Source organism: Astatotilapia calliptera, chromosome 9, assembly GCF_900246225.1.
Source record: "Astatotilapia calliptera chromosome 9, fAstCal1.2, whole genome shotgun sequence".
Lineage (NCBI taxonomy): Eukaryota > Metazoa > Chordata > Actinopteri > Cichliformes > Cichlidae > Astatotilapia > Astatotilapia calliptera.
Window position 1 is genome coordinate 16,158,922 of NC_039310.1, and position 16,710 is coordinate 16,175,631.

Below are 16,710 nucleotides of genomic sequence, written 5' to 3' on the forward strand. Positions count from 1 at the left end.
ACACTCATTAGACAGATACACCGAGGAGCACCACACCAATGATTTTTCAGCTTCCTTTTACTGTACTGGGTTCTGAAAGTGTGAGTGTTTCACATAAGAAGGAAGCACATGGGCTGATCTTAAAAAAGAAAATGTTAAATAGGCGTGTGTGTGTGTGTGCAAGGTGAAAGAGAGAGGAAATATGGATGCTGTAATTTACCGTCAGCTTCTGCAGGAGTGGGAGAGCAAAAGTCAAATCCACTTAAATTGCAATAATAAGCATTCAATCAGTTTGGAACACCTTTCTATTATAGGAAGCTGTCATGGATTTGAATATTTGCGATAGAAAAAACCCCACATGGGTGGATAAGGTTAAAAAAATCTGCTTTCTCTTTTTTACTGCTTCTTGATCCTTGCTTTGACAGCTTGAATGTAATGTAATTTTCCATTTTTGTCATTTATTATTCTGCAAAGTTCAAAGTTGAACTTTAAGAAAGGTTTTTGGATGGCTCGATGTGAGGCTGCAAAAATGTGAGCCCGGAGACTTTGTAAGCATGCCGTGACACAGTGCTCAAATGTGCTTGTGCGTGTGGGTGCGACAGCGTCTGGTGCGTGCTTCGTTTTATTTGTGTGTGTGTTTGTCAATAAGAGGGAGGAAACACACCATAGCAGCAGCCTGTTTATTCTCTTTTTCTATTTTTAGCTTCTGGTCATGTCAAGGTCCACACAAGCACCCACCCACAGTGGGCAGCAGTGGCCTTCAGTGTAATGGTCAGCTGCAGACTGGAATCATAAATCTATGTCATGTCTTCATTCATTCCACAAAACACACCTGTTCACCTCTGATGCTGCCAGCATCACCTAATGTGTCAAAAATACACACAACACAATGAACACGCTTTGGTATTTGGTTGTACAAACTGCATGTATGCTATGTAGGCTTGCCCTCAGGGGTTAGTGGTCTAAGTATGTACCAACTACTAAGTCCTGGTTCAAATCCAACCAAGGACTTGTGCAATATGTCATCTCCCTCTCCATCTCCCCATGTTTATTGTCACTTCTCACTGCCATCAATCAAAATAAAGAAACAATACCCTAAAAAAATGCATTTATCAAAGTGAATGTCCATGGTGCTCTGGTCTCAGCTTTCTCTCTGGAGCCAATGTTAGCTGTGGACAAACAAACATGATTGATCACCCCTCTGTGATGCTGGTTATGTTTGCATAATACATCCAGGGGCATGGATCACTAATTGACTGGGTGTTGTTTTCTTTCTATATTATTATTGGTATCTCTGCAGCAACTGCCTGTCAATTGCTCTTAAAAAAAATCGTCGTGTCCAGCACAGCACAGCAGAGGATACACGCTGCCACATAGACACATAGATCCTAGAGTCTTGTTACAGCTCAGCATCACTGTTTTCCCAACACAGAATGCCACATCCGGTGCAGCACAGCTTCTCCAAATTTCAGGACTTTGCACCACACTCATCTGCATTCATCGGTGTGAATAACACTGCCTTGCAGAGCAGACAAGATGCTCAGTGTCCAACCTTAACCCAAAGTGCTTGTGGCAGCAGGATAATGTGAATATAATGTACTTGGTATAATTGCTGCAAAAACACCCACTCTGGCAATTTGACCTGCTACTACTGTCAAGAGACAGCTTATAAGGGTAAGCATTTTTTTTTTACAATCAGGGCAGGTGTGAAAGCAGTGATCACTGCGTGTTGTACGTTTAAGTGAAAGACAGGAAGGAGAGACCTTGGAATGAATAGCAATGAAGTGGTGTGGCTGCCAGAGACATTAAGCTCCGATGGACAATTCAGCATGTTCAGTCTGCACCCGAGCTCCATGTGTCGTTTAACTATCGACTTCTCTGGAGCATAATGCTCTGTCACAGCCTTTATAATATCATGTAAAAAGAACATTAGCAAAACTGCTTTTATTTTTACTTGCAATGCAAGACACTCACCAGCCACTTAATTAGGTACTGTACACTGCAAATATCTATCATGGCAGCTACTCAGTCCTTTAGGCACGTAGAAATGGTGAAGACATGTTCAAACCAAGCATCAGAATGGGGAAGAAAGGGGATTTCAGTGACTTTGAACACGGCATGGTTGTTGGTGTGAGAGGCTGGTTTGAGTATTTCTGAAACTACTGAACTCTACTGGGATTTTCCTGAAGAAACCATCACTTGAGAATGCTCTGAAGAAGAGAAAATATTTGTCTCATTGATGCTGGAGGACAGAGGAGAATGGTCAGACTGCTGTGAGCTGGTGGGAAGGCAACAGTAACTCAAGCAATGGTTGCAACTAAGTTATGCAGAAGAGCATCTCTAGATGCACAATATGTTGAGCCTTGGAGTAGATGGGCTACAGCATCAAAAGAGCACACCGGGTGGCACTCCTGTCATCTAAGAGCAGCGAACTGAGGCTACAGTTCACACAAGCTCATGAAAACTGGACATTAAAAAAAAGGGAAAACACTGTCTGGTCTCATGAGTATTGATTTCTACTATTTTGATTATAGGGTCAGAATCTGGTGTAACCAACATGAAAACATGAATCCATCCTGGCTTTTATCAATGATTCAGGCAGCTGGTGATGTAATGGGGTGGGGGATATTTTCTTAGCACGTTTTGGGCCTATTAGTACCAACTGAGCATCGTTTGAACACCACATAGTTGCTCACCATGCCTATCCATTTAAGACCACAGTGAAGCCATCTTCTGATGTCTACTGACAGGAGAATAACATGCTCAAAGCTCAGATCATCTCAAACTGGTTTATTGAAAGCCGTTTGGTAGCGACTTCACTGTACTCAAATGACTTCTACAATTACCAGATCTCAATCCAATACAACATGTTTGACAAGTGGTGGAACTGTGATGGATTGTTGAATGAGAGATTTGCATAATGAATGTGCAGTAACTGTGTGATCTATCATATCAATATAAACCAAAATCTCTGAGGAACGTATCCAGCCTCTTGTTAAATCTGTGCCCCAAACAATTAATCAGAATCACAATCATAAAAAATATATAAATTCCAGAGGAAAACAGAGTAAGGCAGCTCTGAAGGGAAAAGGGTGTCAAACCAGACACTAGCAAGGTGTACCTAATAAAGTGGCCAATGTGTGCAATGATTTATAAAAAGAATTATTCCACCCAGATGGCTGAGTTGCAAATGATTCATTCAGAATAACAAAACTTTCAGGTTGAATATGGTGAGCTGAAGAACTTTACATGAGCCGAGCTCTCAGTTCAAAGCAAAGTTTCAGGGATACACTCTAGACTTGAACTGAAATAACAGTCTAAGCCTTTCACTTGACAGATCAGTCATTTGTTCATTGATCATCCACAGCTACACAGTTCAAACTGCTGGAATAAGGTACAGCAAGTTCAAGAGTAGTGATAAATTATAGAGCTTGGAAAAAAAACTTCTAAGTCATTAAAAGCTCTTGTAAACGAATCATACTTGTACATACTTGGTGTGCTTGTACAAACTGTTCTCAAAGTGATAGTGGAATGCAGCATATATCAGTCTGTCGTGTTTCAGTTGAGCGAGTGGGACTATGTCATTGAACCTTTGGTCCAGTTCCTCTCCTTGATTATAATCCAAATTTAGCTACATTGTGAGAATGTCATTTTCAGTTTTCCATTTTCAGAGCTCTCATAATCTGTCAATAGATGCATTTGGTTACAATGTTTTCTCCCTTTGCTGCTTTTCAGTAATTTCAGGAAAGTGCTTGTGGTTCTATATTTATATCTACTCCAATTTCATTGTGATCTCCAGAGTTTCTGTTGTTTGATCCGTCTCACCAGCTAATGTTTTGCTGGTGTAATGGCAGAGAGACCCATCTACCCCTCTGAGGCTTGCCTGTAGCTCTAGCATACTGCTTCATCTTCAACAGTCCCTGTAAAAAGCTTTATTGGAGTAATTCAGCAAACAGAGTTTAAACTGGAAACTGGATACTGAATCTGAAGAAGCAGAAAAGCACATTTAACAGTGTCACCTAAGTGGGTGGATCAGAATGGCAATTGCTCGCTCTGTGCAGTGTTAGAAATTGGAGAAAAAAATAGCCTTTGGCTTGACAACATTATCGGAGGTCTAATAATATGATGCTAATGTTTAATAAAACTTTTTCAGTATCATCAGCTTTGATAAGTTAAGAAGAAATGCTTTGAACACCAGCATTCGGAGAAAGATTAGGCACATCTTTTGTATGTTGAGAAAAATACTGATGACTTAACATTTCTCTAATAATGTCTTTTAGTATGTTAAAAACACACTTATGGGTATGCTAACAATGTTAGAAATTTCATTTGCACTGGACAAAGGTGAACTGTTTCTAATGGTAAAAGGCTGGTTTTGTGCAACAGACTTAGCAAAACAAACACAAAGCAAACTTTTATATCATCATCAGCGGCAGCAGCATTTCATATTGATGCTGGGCTGCGCTAATCCATTTAGATGATTTCTTTTTAATTTATACTGATCGAAGACAGAGGCTCCTGTGCTCGCACTGCCCTAGTCAGAGAGTTGCATTGATACAGTTGTCAGTGGTGTAATTAGGTCCACAGGTAGTGTTGTGGTGTTATGACTCTTTCTGCAAAATAATGTGAAAGATTAATCATTTGGACAGGAAACCAAAACTTTCCCAATCCTGGGAGGGATACCGTGATGGGCAAATCTTTTCCTCGGCTTACAAATGAGCGCAGAGGAGAGAAAGCAAAGTGAGAAAGTCCAAAGTCACAGTGAAAAAGCAATGTTAGTTAAATATTTCTAGCATTAAAAAGTATAGCAAAAGGAGAGTTTGCTACAGCACCAGCACACATACTGGACTGAGGTGTTATAGCCCATTGTATTATTGATACTGTAGTTAACTGCTAATGTGTTGCAAGGCCAATAAAATTGTCTTTTTGAGGGAGAATCATGTCCTTTATGGCTAAAACAAGCCTAAAAGATCCATGAGTATCCTCCTAATAGACTACCAGGTAAAGGAGCAACTGCCACAACATGTTATTGCATGCAGCAGCTCATGCGTTCTCTTTTTGTGTAATAACTTTTCGTTCATTAATATGATGTTTTATCAGTATTTTATGTGCTGTGCATTTGTTTGCGTTTCCTGCTTTAAAAAGTTGATAAACACATACAGACTATAATAAGCTAACTATATATGTCCACACATGCTCTATGTCAATGTATGCAGGCAAACACGTGTGTGTGTGTAGGTCAAACTGGGTGAGACGGTGTGGTCTTATCTTGTTTCCTGCGGTTTACCTGTTGACGTGCATCTGCGGTCATATTGAGGAGGGAACTCAGCACTGAGCTGTTTCTGGGTTTAACTAATGAAGATGACATTGCATTGACATTCAATCTCCCCTCACTTCAGCACCACTTCCAACAGGACTCTGTGTGTGTGAGTAGGAGTGAGTAATGACCTTGAATATGGGTATTAAGTAATTTGTCAAGTCAATAAAAACTGAGCAGTTGTTGTAAATAATCACACATTACTACGCCATCAGCATCCACAGATGATATGATTTTTATTCAGGGCTCCACATTTTGAACTTTAAGCATAATGCAAACTGTTAGAGGGCTTTTGATGGACATGCTCTGAGAAAGTGTCTTTCATTTAAGCCAGTCGGTTGAAATCGTTGCTAGTCTACGTCTTGTTTTCTGTACTTGATAGTAGGTGATTCCTGGCACTTGTCACACAGTCAGCGACCCAGAGAAGTGTCATATACAGAAGACTGGAACATTTGAAGCTGGGGAGCAAGCATCAGTTAAACTGCTTAACAGCCTTTCCACTGCAGGAACTTGTGGGTATAAAATATTTAAAGAAGTAGACTCACAAGGTAAAGTAATTTTTTGACAGCTTTAAGTAAGTGCACCTATAAAGGTATGCACCTTCAAGGCATTCCTCAGGAGACTTAGTTGGAAGTCAGGGCGGCTAAGAGGACTGTATTTATGCAGGCAGAGTCATTCAGGAGGCTAACTTTGAAAGGTGGAGCCCTTTTGGAGGTCAAGCAAGGGAACAGCAGCAAAAGTAAGGATCTTCTGGGGATTGAGCAGCAGTGTGTGCTTAGTGACAGAGACGCTGGAGTTCAGGGCACCATGCACGGACATGCAGAAGGCTGAGATCTAAATAGTAGACAGCTATTAGACAGCACAGACAGATGATAGATGGAGGTCAGTGGCAAAGGACAACTATGCAGAGGGCGTCCTTCCAACTCTAAAGCTGACTGGAGGTCACTGGTTGATTTTAGGCTGTTAAGGTCATAGGCCAACTTAGGGAACAGACGTGGTATCGGCCAGCTCAGCGACTGTCTAGTGACTTGGGAGTGTGAGGAATGCCATCTAACTGAGGAGCAGGAAGAACGTTGGCTAATATGGGATTGGGAAGACCCTGGACCAGGACTAAAGACCCAGGTCAGACTCAGAAATAGGTGAAACCTCTACCAACTCAGAAACTGCCCTGGAAGTGACGCGTTGAATGTGTTGCTCAGCCATTTAAGGGATCTGTACTTAACCTTCCTGCCTTCTTGGGACCTTTTTGTGCCACTGCTATGTGTTAAATGGCTGCCATTTCCACTGTGTTCAGTGGAATATAACCAAACTTGCCACAGGATAGTTTTTACCTGTCAATGTTAATATTCCAGTGTGAATTCCTTAAATCAGCCTAAAATGGCTGAGCAGCAGAAATCCCCACACCCATCACCCTGGGGACCATTTTCTGCCCATTGACTTCCATTATAAACGCTATTTTTTCAACCCCAAATTATCATCATATGATTTTATTTTTTCTTCTTTTCTTGGATGTCAATGAAGACTCAGGGCCTTGAAGTTTTAATTTTTAAATTGCAAAAAAATGCAAAAAAATAATGGCAGGTCAAAATGTATGTTGGTGCCAATCTTTGGTCCATCTAAAGGCCTACTTATAATGACAATCACATATTACTTCAACTGGTTTTTTGTGGAAATATTTAGTTTCGTTTTTTGGTTTTTGGGGCTTATAACACAGGGCGCTCATGTAATAACACTGGGATTTGAAGGGTTAAAACAACGAAAATATAATTAAAACTTTACATGAATATTTCAGGGAGAAGTAGTTTTACAAGGTTGGCTAATTTAAAGTGGAATAAAATATGGATATATGGTCTTTTTATGGCGTGGCTGAGAATGGTCCCTAGGGTGATGGGTGTGAGTTTTTTAAAGGATGGCAGGAGGGTTAAGATATAAAATAAAAAGATTGTTTTAAAATAAAACAGGAAACAGACAAACAAGACCATAACACCTACTCCATAAAAATAATGTTTTTCTCCCCCCCTGAACAGCCCTGAATGAGTCCCACAGGGGCCTTATAGTAGGAAACATGCACAAAGGTGCAGGCTGCTCTACAACAGGCTGCTAGTTCCTGCAGTGGGAATAGGAACAGGTTCATACTTTTTCAGGTTGTGACAATTTAACCATTTGTTTGTGAATGTGAAGTATTAAAATATAACATGCATTGACAATATGAGGGTTTCATAATGGTGATAACAAAAAATAATTGGTTTATTTAAATTGTCCACTGCACATTAGGGGCCAGGCACTTTTCCAATACTCTACTTGTAGATAAACTGTGCACTGGTCAGAAAATATGGTGAACAGAAGTGCTGACCAGCAGGTTTGCTCTTGCGTAGTGCTTTAACCCAGACAGAGCTCTGGTTTCTCTTCTTTACTTTCACACAACCTATGTATATTGTGCAAATATCCACAGTTAAGGTAATCCCTCTGATTTCAACTGAAAAATGCAACAGTGCCTCCCCTCTCTATGCATCCATTTCTGTCCCCCTTTCTTCCTCTGACTATACAGCAAGACACAAGTACTATACAAACACAGTGAGACTCTCAGGTTCATTTCACCAGAACACTGTGTGTAAGCATTTTCACTGTCCATTAGTTTGGAAGGCCACTGTTGTGAGTCAGAATGGGGCCGTTGCAGAAAGTGACGTTACGAGACAACCCGAAAAGGAACTTTTGCCAGAAAGATTTCATTTCTTAGAGAACGCAATGCAGTATATCATCCAATTGCCTTTAAAGGTGGCAGTTGTTCCACAAAGACTGCAGTAGCTCATTCTGATCTAAAGACGACACTGTGGGTCTAATAAAAATCTGGACTCATGTCTATATACAGAACGCACAGTGCAGCTCATAATGCCAATGCACTTCTTAAAAGGCTGACATAAGCATTTGTTGTGGTTTTTTTTCAGGTTGGTCTGCTTGTGTGTTGCATGTTGTGTCATACACGCACACACACATGCACACGCAGTTCTTTATTGCCTGGTATTTCAATATACTTAGCCATCAGGAGAAGTCAATAAGGTTTTTCCTGCCTCTGTAATTCTAAGGCAGGTTATACTCTGAGTGTTTTCTGTCTTACCCACACATTCTCACATACCCTGTCCTGTCTGTATCAGTTACATTAGGAACTACCAACCCTTCAAACTGAGCCAGGGGAAGACCCGGGTGTATAGATTTTTTTTTTTCTGAAAGGAGTCTAGATATTTATCTCCTCTGTGAAGAGATTGCAGTGAAGAGTGGAGAAATGGAGTACCCATTTCTCAAAATACATTTGAAGTAAAGCTCTAATTTCTACTACGTATACATAAATCGATTAAGCTTTAGCACTGATTTTGGGAAACAATGTCTTTTAAAAAAAAATGTATATTATAAATCTGACACATGTCCCACACTTCAAAGGAAAGCTCAATACTAAGACTCCCCTTCCCCTCATCCATCATGCAGAGGGCTTAGCAATCCCAAGCAACTCAACGTGCTCTTTACCTAGCACACAGGTCCAAGCCCTTGTCCAAACGTGGAGTCATAATGAGAAGTATCAAAATGAGCTATTGCTGTCATCATAAAGAAGGACCCCTGAGGACAGTTGGCGGTCCTTGGATCATTGCACCCACATTAACCTTCCTGTGAAGGGATCAGGCACAAGCTTTCTTTCACAAGGGAGTTGGGTCATTGTTCTAAGAATACAGTTTCTGTTTTTTGGAGGACATTGATATGATAGAGACCTGCCTCTGGGAGCTCCCGTGGCAGAAAGCCCTTAAGGGAGACAGAGAGAAAACGAATAAAGCCCTCAAAGGAAACAGCAGACAGGCCTTCGGCAGAGACGGTAATGTTATCCCCGAGGTGTAAGTTACAGAGCAGAGGTTAGTGTGCTATCCAAACTCTAGCCTTTTGATTACCGTGACTGCTGCAGGTGTAATTAAGTTAAAACAGTTTAATTATGTTGAGTAGGATTCAATGAATGTTTCATTGTAAACCCTAGTTAATGGGAGTGCTGTAGCCTGAGACAGCTGGACCACCCAACGGTACATGAAATACAGATATTTGGATGGGATTCTTGAAATGGGACCTCCAACTGGCAGCACGTTCAGATATTTAATATGAGCCAAAAGTCACTTTAGAGGAGCAGGTGATCAGTTTGATAGCTCATTCAGAAATATCTTTTTTCTTTAATAATTATAAAAGTCATTAACATTTAATTCTTTTTTTAAAGCTAATCCTCCTACATCCCGTGGAATTAAAACTGTAGCTGTTTGATTTTAGCAAACCTATTTAAAAGCCATCATCCCTCATGCTGTGACAATAGATGGGTTCCATTACTTTAGTGGATTTAAATGTTTATATATTGCAGCCACTCTGTTGTTAAGTATATTGTCGGCACATTTTTCCCACGTGCATTAATGGAGCTCTAATTGAGAGCTTTCAGCAAGTCATGGGATGATTTATTCAAATCAACGTTAAACATCATCGCGCTTCTCTTGCTGTTAAGTAAAACACACTGTATGACAGCTTAACCTTAAGTACACAACACAGTTTTTTTCCAGCCCATTCTGCCACAAGCTTGGCTGGGTGTTTACTGTCCATTGAAAAGGTATTGAGTCCTGTCTTTTTTAATGACTGCATTCATCAGTATAAGCTTTCAGTCATTTGAAATACAGCTGGACTGCGTTCTATGCAAGGTGTTTAATTGTCTGTTCTCTAAAAGCCCTCCCGGTATTTTATTGAACTAATTTATTCTGAATAGAAACCCTAGAGGGTATAAAGCCATCTGTTTGACATTGCCAGCTGGACTCTGTCCGATAAGAGACATTTTTACAATGGGGTTAAGCTTCAGGGTTTAAAAATACACAATGAAGCGAGATCGGTAAGCACGGACTGGAAGAGGTACAAAACTGTTTCCGAACTATGAATGAGAAGTCGCTGAAAACACACTGATAAGGTCTTAAATTCTGATCTCAATCTTGTGTGTCCTAAACCAAAGATAGAGTGTTTGGAGGAATCAATAATCTGCAGGATGCAGGAAGAGACTATTTAAAACCAGCTGAGATAAAAGCCGAACACCTAATAGTAGATAGAGGGAAATTTGTGCAACGGCAATGAATAAATTATCTGCCTTTTTTTTTTTAAACTGCAAGGTCAGCTCTGTTGCCCTCCTTCTCCAGGGAAACCTCCGCCAACTCACATGAGTTCACCCACAAACACACACTTTAAATCTAGTCCCACACACTGGTCAATAGCAGGCACCCCCACCAACACATTTCACATCTTCCTACACAGGAATGCATCTTATGAGAGCGGGCGCGCGCACTTGCATCAAGTTCTGTCTACTTTTGTACACATGCATGCATTTGTGCCCCCCCCCCCCAAACAAAACAAAAACCTCAGAGAACAGTGTGTTATAATGAGTATCGAGTTATACAAAGGGCACCTTTACAGTAAGCCTCTTGACCTGTGTATGTGGGAAGCTGTTTGCTGTGAGAGAGGAGGTGGTTAAAGGGTGAAAACGGTTCCCAGCAAATACTCTTACATTACTGCACAAAGGAGGCAGCCGATAGAATTTTACATTCAATATAACAAAACTCTTTTTTAAAATTTCCACATTGGGGCTTTCTCACAATAATGCTGGCACAACATTTTTACTTTAATGTACAACTTCATTAAAAATCTTACACATCTAAAGGTGATACATGAGGTAAGAAGAAACATATTTTAAGACCCTGCCTTGGCTGTATGTATTTTACAGTATATATGGCCTCATATAAATTTCTCCAAAATAAATCGAAAGGTTAGAGAATGATTAAATTTTTTATTTTTTATTTTAAGAATTATTTATTGTGTGCTGAGCCGACATGCTGGGAATAATTTATTTGTGGACCATCAAAAACATTTATGAGTCTGTTTCAGCAGTATGCTCTAAACAAGAAGTCATAAATCTACCACTGTATCCTCACTCGCCTCTCTCCCTCTCTCTCTCTCTTTGAGTCGTCTCCACCTTGCTGTCTCTCCTTCCGATGCTTCTTCCGCCCATTTCTCATTTTTCAGGGAGCCGCATCACTCGAGTAAGTGCCTGGGCCTAAAGATTTGCCATCAATTCAAAATTCATCAGTCGTGATTGGATTTTGGTGGTGGAGAAAAAAAATCGAGGAATCTGTTTGATTCGGTGTTGCCTCCTAAACAGCAAAGTGGAACACATTTCAAAGGTAATGTCCTTCATGCAGCGGTTCTGGAAAAAATATTAAAAAAACAACAGCCACAGGTGCCGCGCTCTCGTGGACGGTGCTGCACTTCACAGCCATATTTGCACATTTGTCAGATAAGCATTTCCTTTCCAGTTAAAAAAAGGGCACAGGCTGCGTGTTTAAGCACCACATAATATTTATGAAGGGCGTGTTTGAAATATAGAAACACCTCCTTCTATTTGTCTCTCAGCATAAGTGTTCCAATCATTAATCTGTGTTGTCTCCACAAGGTGGTGTCATGCTCATTAGCTCACTGTTGCAGCTCATTGTGTCAGCTAGTCTGACTCCTGCACTGATGTGGATATGTCACATGAGCGATGCTACTGCTTCCATTCCCAAATCTATCTGATAGAAATAATGGAAAGCTGTGTAAATCAAGCCCGCAGTTAACTCTGATGCATGCTTATTTATTTTGTTTATTACAGTCAGTTAAAACTGTCTATGTGGGGCCCTTGTTATCCTGCAGTGTGAAATGCCAAGCGGGTCTGTGCAAACCATTTCATCGCTGAGAGCAGTTCAGTAAAGTGAGACAGTGAAGCCAAACACTCATTACCACAATTTGGAGGGTGTAGCTGCCTTGACCCGTGCACTGACCTTCAAAAATAATAGTTGCAGTGGTGTGGATGCAGTTCATTACCCACAATGCCTGCCAGTCTTCCAGCTCACACATCCGTAGTCACAAAATAAGGGCAAGAAAATTAGAGCTTCCTGGAACTGTGCGCTCACTCTCGTGTCTGTTTCTCGCCGTCCTTCCAACCAAAACAATTCAGACTCACAGTTGTACTCAAAACTTAAAAAAAAAAACAAACCTTAAAGAGTATTTTTTCCTTCTAATTCCATGCACTTTTGCAGAAGCAAATGTTAGCTAATTATGCAATACAATTAGAGTAATCCTCTTTTGTTACCAGTGGCACATTGCCCCAGTGGCCAGCTAGGATCACAGCTAAAGTTACTTAAGCACGACCCCCTTTGGCATCAGGGTTAACAAGCATTGCATGTGTCAAATAGGTAAGACTCAACAATGAGTCATGATCAGCTTACTGATTCACAACCAGCATTTGTAGTTTGCAAGAATGAGCTGAGCTTTAAATGTTTGTCAGCCTACATCTCTGTGGTTATATGAACTCCGGCACAAATCGGAAGATGTTACTAGGATTTTGGCCATTTTTATACTGAAAATCTGATCATTATATGCTGAAGAGGTGGAAGTATATAGTATGTTCGGCCTAGCAACAAAGCCCTAGCAACAATTAATGAAAGAAATACATTGTATGACTTATATGAAACTGCTGCTCTAATTCATGGACAGTGGATACAGGATACACTTGCAGTTTTCTCAGTCATTTTGGTCTATTTCCTTATACCAGGAGTGTAATTTTCACCTCCCTCAATGCTTGTCTCAAAACAGTAAAGGTATTTCTTATAACACATACTCAAGTGTGCAAAAAATACTAAAGAATCAAAACCTTTTTCACATATGTCAAGTCAGTCCATCATTTCAACTCTGTAATCAATAAATAAAAACCCTTTTACTACCATTTCAAGACAGACACTTTGTACTTTTATTAAAACCTTATTAGTTTTGGAGAGTCCTGAGTACTGAGGTTTAAGAGTACTACAAAAATGTAGGCCTATGTATGTTTATAAAGTGTTCAGATGAAAAAATGAAATGTGAAGGATTCATTTGAAATTTACACAGTGTCACCGAGAAAAGCAAGGTAGACATGTACAAGAAGAAACTTTTCTTCTTTTTCTTCTTGCTCCCTTCAGGGGTCACAACAGAGAATCATCTGCCTCCATCTCCTCCTGTCCCTAGCATCCTCTTCTGTCGCACCAACCCTCTGCATGTCCTCCTTGACTACATCCATGAATATTCTCTGTAGTCGTCCTCTTCTCCTCCTGCCTGGCACCTTCCTTGTCAACATCCTTTGTCTAATATTTCCACCATCCCTCCTCTGCACATGTCCAAACCTTCTCTGCCTTGCCTCTCTAACTTCGTCTCCAAACCACTCAACCTTAGCTGTCCTGCTGATGCACTGATTTCTGATCCTGTCTATTCTGGTCACTCCCAGTGAAAATCTTAACATCTTCAGCTCAGCTATATTCACCCAAAAAACATTTTTCATCTGGAATAATTCTACAGTTTGATCCTTTTATGTTGCTGACACTAAAAAAGTAGAAGCATCTCATTTGTAGCTTATACACCCTTAAATACGTTTAGTTGATAGTTTAATGAGCAATGGCCATAAGGCAAAAAAAGAGAAAAGCAAATTGTTGTGGAAGATGAGGTGAAAGCAATGGGAGGAGAATCTGAAGCCGGGCATTATGTATTATTTAGTGGATTAAATCGAGGGTTGACAAACAAAGTCAAACATTGGGGTTAGGAGTGTGTCACCCCTGCAGTGAATGAAATGAGGCAGAAACACATCCAAAACTACACCACCCCAACATAAACAGCAGGAAAACCACTGAAGTCAAGCCTAGAAAGAAACTGAAGAAGACCTTGATTGTAACAAGCAGTCTGACCATTCCCCTCTGACCTCTGACATCAACAAGGCGTTTTGACCCAGCGATCTGCTGCTCACTGGATATTTTCTTCTTTTTTCAGATCATTCTCTGTAAACCCCAGACATGTTTGTGTGGGGAAAATCCCAGTAGATCAGCAGTTTCTGAAATACTCAGACCAGCAAATCTGGCACCACCTTTCTTCCCAATTCTGATGCTCAGTTTAAACTTCAGCAGGTCAGCTACACCAGTCTTTCCCAAACACTGAGAAATGATCAGGCGTGCCGTGGAAGATGATCTGGTTCCACCTCATTAGTACTCTAAGTGACCGGCGTTAGTAACAATTAAGTAATTACATTCTCTTCCACTAGAGGGCAGTACAACTACCTGCTCTAATTAAATGGGTTGCCAACTGCCAGTAAAACAGAAGAAGACAAAGAAGAAATTACATAATAGTCATGCATTGTGTAATAGCAATAGGCAAATATTTGAAAAGAAAAAGTAGTCAATCTGACCTGGGTCCTGGAGAAAATTCCGACCCAGATGAAGGCCCTAGCTTGAGTAGAGGTCAGAAGAAAGCAAGAAAGGTATACTGGGGACAAACCAAACCTATTCTGCTATGCCTGGTGGGCAGGGAGAAGTTATCAATATGCTTTTTGTGACATTTTTGTTTTGTTTTTGTGATTTTTCTAATGTGAAAAATGTGCCGTGGCTCCAAAAGGTTGGGAAACACTGAGCTACACCATGCCTACACGTCTAAATGCTTTGAGTTGCTGACATAAAACAGGTATTTGCCTTAACAAGGAGCTGAACAGGCATATTTAATAAAATAGTTGTTGAATCTATGTAGTGTGACTTTACTGGACTGTATGATGGTTGGTACTACATTCTCAGATTGTTCATATTTTCTGTTCTTTGATGCATATAGTTTCATGAGTATCCTTTGGTTATTGATGCTAATGTTTCCAGTCGCTGCCTGTGTTGGTGCAATGATTCTTCAGGTCAGTCACTCAAGTGTGACTGTAGTGTTAACAACATGCACAGGACACAGCAATGACAGATGGAAGAATACTGTTAAAGAGGATTAAAGGTTGACTCAGGAGAAGTGGTCCTCGGGGTGCAGCAGAGAAACAGCTGCAATACACATTCTTCTCTTCTTCAGTCCTAATCTGGTCTTGTTGTGGATCTGTCTGTTTGGTGAGAGACAATTTTTACTATAACCTCTTGCATAAATGTATTTAATCACAGATGATATGTGGAAAGAATGTCATCAACTGTACGTCTGTAATACAAATTAAAAAAAGAAAGAAAAGAAATTGAACCAAAAAATGAAAACGAAACAAAAAGGGACTGCCACCAAACACAATACTCCCCTCCAAGTGTGTGAGGGCAAGGCCTTACAAACTGAACAGATGGTGTAGCTGGGATGGAATAATATGATACTTTTTTTGACAAGCAACAGCAGCAGTCTGTGTAGCTCATGATTGTTTTTCCAATTTGACTGGTGCGAATCAACACAGATAATCACGAGCACCAGGATCAAGGATTTAGACCTCAAGGGGGTTCCAGCACTCATAATGCTCACAGCAGTCTCAAGACAGTGCAGTTGAGCTCATCTCAGCTCATCTCAGAGCAGCTGGGGTTTGATGTGAAAGAAAAGAAAGACAATAGAAGTAAGAGAACTGCAGCAGTTCCATGTTGCCTGCTGTAAGGGATTCAGTTGCTCTTGCACAGATTCTCATTCACTATAACTTTAACATGTTTTTGAATTGCTGACAGAGCAGAGGCAAACTACAACAGGCTGCAAAATTACCAAACAATGCCCTTATTAAAAGCACTTATTGTTAAATAATTATTAATCTCCCACTGCTTCAATAGTGTTGGGTTGGGGCTCTGAGGAGGCCAATCCATGACTATGCTGAAAAATAAAGCTGCTGTCGGTGAGACACTTTCCAGTAGATCTGCATGGTTGTGGTGGCTGCAGACACTCACTATGGTACCTATCTCCTGACCTCCAACATAAATGTTGACGCAAATTTGCACCCAATACTCCATAAATGGTAAATGGTCTGTATTTGTATAGCGCTTTACTAGTCCCTAAGGACCCCAAAGCACTTTACACATCCAGTCATCCACCCATTCACACACACATTCACACACTGGTGATGGCAAGCTACATTGTAGCCACAGCCACCTTGGGGCGCACTGACAGAGGCGAGGCTGGAAGACACGGGCGCCACCGGGCCCTCTGACGACCACCAGTAGGCAACAGGTGAAGTGTCTTGCCCAAGGACACAACGACCGAGACTGTCCAAGCCAGGGCCGAACCATTACAAGGCGAACTCCCAACTCTTGAGCCACAATCGCACAAGACTGTTGCCACTGATTTTCAGCCCATTTTTTGTTTAATTTGGCATTCTTCAGCATTTTCTCCCTGTTTGCCTTCCCAAAGAATGGCTTCTTGATGGCCACACTTCCACAGAGACCATCTCTGATGAGGTTTCAGTGAACAGTAGATGGATCAACTGAAAGGCCAGCTTCATCTCTCAGGTTTTTAGACTATTGGCTTTTTCTTTTGGCCTCCAATTTCCTCAGATATTTTAAGGCTCAAGACCAGAATGAGATATGCAAAGTTAT

At 40.7% G+C, this 16,710-nt stretch overlaps 1 protein-coding gene across 3 annotated transcripts in view; it reads left to right on the forward strand.

Moving 5' to 3' along the window:
- trpa1b (transient receptor potential cation channel, subfamily A, member 1b) overlaps window positions 1–16,710 on the forward strand; it is a 46,134-nt gene that overhangs the window by 2,098 nt on the left and 27,326 nt on the right. The window lies entirely within an intron of this gene.